This window comes from Chelon labrosus (genome assembly GCF_963514085.1).
Source record: "Chelon labrosus genome assembly, chromosome: 11".
Lineage (NCBI taxonomy): Eukaryota > Metazoa > Chordata > Actinopteri > Mugiliformes > Mugilidae > Chelon > Chelon labrosus.
The window spans coordinates 11,442,520-11,448,939 of NC_140344.1; positions in this window are offsets into that span (position 1 = coordinate 11,442,520).

A 6,420-nucleotide genomic window follows, 5' to 3' on the forward strand; every position below is an offset into this window, starting at 1 on the left:
CCCTTTCGTGTTTTTGTTCCTTTTTTAGAACAAATCTCCATGCCTGTTTGCTCATCATTAGCCTAGCATGTCTTCATGATGTTGAAAGCCAAGCCAAACCCCTGGCCTCATCATCCCACCATTGTCTGTGATGTCTCTCTAAGCTCGCCTGACCAATACCTGGCCACCCACTGACCTTGACCTTAGCTCAACCTGATTTTTCTGCATGTATATTCATTTTGTTTGCTTTCTTCTGTATCGAAATGTGACAGGTGGGAGAGAGGTCAAGCAAATCAATGTGAAAACTTACCTACATTGAATTCATTTAAGAGACTTTGTTTTGTTTTTTGCAAATGTTTTAAAAACCTGTGGGATTTCTTATTTTTAATTTAGCTTTGTTTTTTTTTTATGTTGCTTTCTTTTTACCTCTCTCAGTAAAATTCACTTGAAAGTTGAATACAGGGATTGGCACACAGCTGTGCTCTTTGGTGCCATTAGCAATATGTTGGCTTCTTAAGAAAAAAGAAAAAAAAATGCTACAGACCACTTTTCCAACAATTTTGAAAGTCTGACCAGTAAAATCCCTCTCAGTGCTCTGTTAGGATCTCTACATTTTGCGGGCAGTGTGACGATTTACACCAAGGCTATTTAAAAAAATCTCCTTTTTTTTCTCAATTACAAAAATATCCAGTGTATTTCTTTCTTTTTTTTTTTTTCTTTTTTTTCAACTATTGATGGCACAATAAAAGGTACATTTACTCTGTTGGGAGGAATGACTACCTACATGAGTCAACTTTTTTAGAACTGATTCACAAATAGACAATCTGTGGTTTAAATGCACACGTAGATTACCTATATTTTATACCATTGAATCTATAGAAGTTTAACTAACAGAACCCAGGCAAAACTTTGGGTTTTTTTGTAGATTATGTTGTAATGTCATCTGTGTTGGTCGGGGTGGGGGAGGGGGGTTGGGGATCTTCAGTGTATTACATTTTTAAACAGGACTAAGAATCAGTTTGATCAGTGTGACCAGTGTTTGAGGGTCATTTCTAGTCGGTTTAAACAAGTCAAAAATTCCTCTGCATTAATTGTAATTTCGCCATCTGGTTTAAAAAAACGTATATATTTTTTTTTTTAAGGGTCACATTTGAGGCTAATTATTTTCTTTAAGAAGTGTTCAGCTTCCATGGTACGTCTTGACTTTCTGTGAATTTCTCGCTACTAATTTAATTAATGGATGTTTCACTTTGGTTTAGTTTGGATGCCTCATGTTGAAAGACGATGATTTACAGTGTCTGTTAATCGTACAGATGCCAGACAATGTCTTGTCTTATTTTGTTGTTAAAGTGCCCATGTGTCAAACTCAGTGTTTTTGAACTCACAACTTTTTTGCTGTAATATTCTTTACACACACACCACGAAACACAAACCACTTATTCTTTTCTTTTTTCTTTTCTTCTTTTCTTTTTTTGGTTGCAAACGTGGGAGCCCCTGAAGAAGAGCTCACTCGGATACACGACCTGTGGGTCTCTGCACATATTCGACACACACTTTTTTTGTTTTTTTTCGCTGATCTTTCTTTTAAGTGACTTACTGTGTCATGTTTCAGTTGTACACGCTGCACAGCACATTAAAAACTGCTAAATCCACCACAGTAGTGTTGGTTTACAAATACATTCCATTTTCTCAGCACAAAGTTTACACTTTTTTTATCAGGGTGGTGTTTTTGTCCGTTGTACTACACGTCGTTGAGGCAACCCTGGTAAAATGACAACCACTTTCACCCCCCTCGAAGGAGGCTTCCCTAAAACTGCATACCTGGTGGCGCTAAAGAGTTGTCAACTCAGGGGTTTTTATTTGTGTGTGAAACTAGACACAAGACTAAAACACAAAAAAAAATGCACAATTTATCACCATTTGACCTTTTCGGTTTGGATTTTTTTTTCTTCAAAACACATAAATATATTCCAAAAAAAATAAAAATAAAAAAAAAATTAAAAGGTACCAAATTTGAAACAGTGCTCGAGGGAAGTGTTATAGTTTTGTAAGGAAATGTTAAGCACAATGGTCGGAGCTAATCACTTTTGCAGAATGTTGTGTGCGTGCGTGTGTGTGTTGATCCCCTAATTTTCAAGGTACCACTGATTTCTCTTTTAATATGGGCATGTGCTTTTTACAGTGTGTATTTTCTATCCAAATGCAATACAATATTCAAAGTGCCATATATATAAATATATACGTCTAGAAACTGCCTACACATTCTTATTAGGCCTTGGTTTAGAGATTGCTGCAGTTCGCCTTTTTTTGTCTATTTATGCCAGTGTCATGAAAGCTCTTGTCACCTGCTAATGTCCCCCTTCTCCTCACCCCTTACTCTGTGTGTTGAGTTATTGTGATATTGTGATGTACTCAATTTGAACAGTTTAAGAAAAACTTGTAGATAAACAATAAACTTCCCTATACATTTGAAACGTCTTTCGTAGTGAGTGCGAACACGTGTACCGTAACACTTTGCGATACAGGCTTGAAGCTCGGTTTAAAAGTCAACGTGGGTGTGTGTGTGTGTGTGTGTGTCTCAAACACTGATTGCAGATCTGTGGCGGTGTATGGTGAAGTGTTACTGTGAATTATTAAAAAAAAAAAAAAAAAAAAAGGAAAGAAAGAAAAGCACAATGTACAGTCCACAGCAGTCCCGACAGGAACTCGACTCACTTCAGGGGCTTCCATCACAAATCGAGCTCTAACAATCACTCTGTTTCTTCTGTTTTTCAAAATCTGAAGTGCTATTTTTTTTTTTTGACAGTGTGTGGTAGCTTTGCATCTCTATAGATATTGTCTTGATCCAAAAGAAAAGTGAAGAAAGAAAAAAAAAAAAAAAAAAAAATCTTTTCCTGTGTTGATTTCTCTTGTCAGATAATCGGTAGGACTTTGTTCATGTTCCACCAATAATTTAATAGATGTTTTTGTCTTGTCTTGATGAAAGCCAAAGTGAGTGCATCTTGATGTGATCTGTATTATACATACAGTACAGTTTTTTTTTTTTCCTCTTTGTTCTCTATCTCTGTTCAGTCGAAAGCAGATTTTTCAAACTGGGTGGGATTTGAAAAAGAAAAAAAAAAAGACGTGCACAGGCTGTCCAATTTCTACAACTGGTTGTTCATAATATGTATTTTGTACCAGTGGAGCTTTTTATATTGGAAATTAAAGGAAAAAAAATATATATATTGGAAAAAAAAAATTGTCTGGCCTCTCAATGTGGCCTCGCCTTGACCAGGTCTTGAGTTTGGCCTCTTGGTGGTGTCAAGCAATTTTTTTTTTTGTTTGTTTCGTTTTGTTTTCTTAATCATATATTTTTTTGCTTTTGCCTCTAAAAGATGCTTAAATTAGATTTTACTTGAACCTACATGTTCCTTACTTCAGTTTCAGTTTCGGGGGCGGGGGGGTTGGGATCCTCTAAATGGTGGTAAGTTTCATGTTAGTATTTGTGCTGTCCACATACTTTAATGGTCATCTGGATTTTGACAAACTTTTTGTGTGGATAATTGTCTTAGTTTGTTCAGAGTTAATTGTTTAGTTGGAGCCTTGCTTTTTACCTGTGTAGAGTTTTCTGTTTTTTCCCCATAGCGGAGTGTGTAGCCGAAAGACTCTGTGTTCTTTTTTGGTCGATGTTTGTTTATGTGTGGTGTGTTTCTTTGCCTCTGTCTCCAAATTAAACCATTTCCCCTAATATGGACGGTGTGTCTTTGTGCGTTGTGCTTGTCCAGTGTTGTAAAGACATTTTACAAACCACCCCTCCCTCCCCCAGTGTGTCGTGTCTCGCTAACTTGTTTCTCTTCGTCGTGCTTCTCTTTGCTTATTTCTCAGCTGTAGGTCGTGGGGGAAACCAGGTTTATGTTCTTTCAGTGTGAGCACGCCTGTCTGGTTGACGGGATCATTTTAGGTTTCAGTGATAAAACACTTAATGAAGCAGCATCTTAAGTACAGGAAACATAAATGCTAACATAAAGTTGTAATAGTTGTAAATGCCCTAAGTTAAGGCTCATGTTTCATTATTAATGCTGATTATTTAAATGACTCCCCAGTTAGCTGAAGTTGATTGATCATTTTTAAGCACACAGATGTAAATACTCACTAGTTCCAGCTTCTGAAATGATTCAGATGTCATTCCCTGTTTTCCAAGAGGGCAAATATCCTCTATTTTCTCCCTTCTTTTCAGCTTTTCAATTGTGGCGGTTTGCTTCCCTTGTCTTGAATATATTTGGAGTTTTTCTTCAACTATTGTTCAGACCAAATGAGCAATGTAAAGAAAAAACCTGGAGCACAGAAGCTGTAATGGGTATTTTTCTTCATTTTTTGGTGATTGATGGAGTAAATAAATAATAATCAGAGCTCTACACCTGAACTCGAACTCAAAATCAGCCCTAGGGGGGGAAATAAAATCAATAGCTCACTTCATAAATCAGAAAATTTAGTTGAATCGACATTCCTAAAGTGGCCCAAGTCCCATGTTTACAAGTCTTTAAATGATCAGCCCGTAGTGTTCTGAAGTCATTATAAAGTTATGACTTGATTTTTAAAAGGTAGTCCAGCTGCTTCAGCTAGACCTGTATTACATTGGTTGAATGCCCCATAAAGAATATAAAGAATTAATAACAGTATAACACTGGGTAATAAGGCAATAACAATCATAATGCCACAGTTAAGGCAAGAGAGACAAAGAGGCTCACACTCCAGTTTTCTATAATTTAGTAGAGAATATTTGGATTTTGTGACTACTTGGACAAAACAGGATTAAAAGACAAAATCCTGAGTGCAGAGAAGCTGTGACATTAAAAAAAATGTTTATGGGAACCAATCATGTAAATTTATATTTACAATCCTTGACTAAAGCTCAAAATTGTGAGGGAAAAAATGATCAGTGTATCAGCAAAGTGATTTTAAACTACATTTGAGTCCAAACCTAGTCGCATATTATCCTGAAGTCATTACAAAGCTGCATTGTGGAGGTTATCTGCGGGATATCACTCCACAATGTTCTGTTTAAAAATAAGCATCTGTTGCTATGAAGAAAAATGTAGCAATAGCTGCAAACTAATGACCGTATAATGCAGCATAATAAAGGCAGCCTCACCCTCCTGATTTCTATAATCGCGTATTGAATATGTTTGGAGTTTTGGACCCTTGCTCAGACAGAAAACATGAAATGTAAAGAAAAGAACTTGAGCTTAGAGTCATTCTCAAAGAGGCTTTTATATCATCGATCTGCGGTGCTCGTGAAGTCATTACCAGGTTACATTGTGGAGGCAGTCTGCCTACTCCAGTTACACGACACTTTTTTAAGCATCTGTTGCTATGGAGAATGGTAGCTGTAGCAGCACAATAAAAAAACAGTACAACGTAGCTTAATAAAGGCAAGAGAGAGACAAAGAGCTTCACCCTTCAACCAAGACACAACATGTTCTGCAAAATTGCAAAACTTGTGTGGGAGGAGAAACTGGTGTCTCTGCGTCTCTGAATAAACCCAGGCTCGTCCTCTGCCGTTGAATCTGTAGAAATTAGCAGTCAAAGGAGGATTTTAGAATGAAAAAAGCAATATTACTAGCAAATATGTGTACAGAAGAAGCAGACATATTCAGGAGAACTGCGTTTTAGGGGATTATGTAGGAAGACATAGGTGGTGCTCTTAGTCATCAAAACGCACATGACGATGTAATTAGTCCCAGTTCTCAGACAATATTGGGCAATGATTTCTGTATAATGGGTCCAAGGGTAAACACTTTACAGTCATCCACAAACTGTAATGTGGAAATGAAGGTGGGCCTCCTGCCATTTTAAAAATGTCTCCCTCTGTAGAGAGTAGTGAACAAGACCTCCACCCAGTGGTAGAGATGCTGCAGTATACCAGAAAAATAACAACCATTTATGACACTTAACATCTAGACATTGTGGAGAAAAACCTTAATAAATAGCAAAATATTCCTATACCACAGATCTTCTTACACTGTCATAAGGCAGACATCCTCCTTAAATACTTCTACTGTTCTGTAGAATATATAACGTCCCTTAATTGAACAAAACAATATCAATACTACTGACTTGATCAGATGAAGTGGTTTTTAGATTTCAAGAAGAAGTCTTCAGTGTTTCTGTATCTTATCTGTAGCAGGCTGGTGCAATGCCTGTGTTAGACATGTCTACATGCGAGACATTTACCTCTTTTCTTCATCTTTGTTGATGCAGTTGATCTTGATTTTAAGATTCTCAGCTTATTTATTCAAATTGTACTTTCAAGTCATCACAAGTCTCTATATATACATATATATATAAACCAGTCTGAAGTTTGGACACACCCTCTCATTTAAGGGGTTTTCTTTATTTTCATGACTACAATGTAGATTCTCACTGAAGGCATCCAAACTATGAATGAACACATGGAAT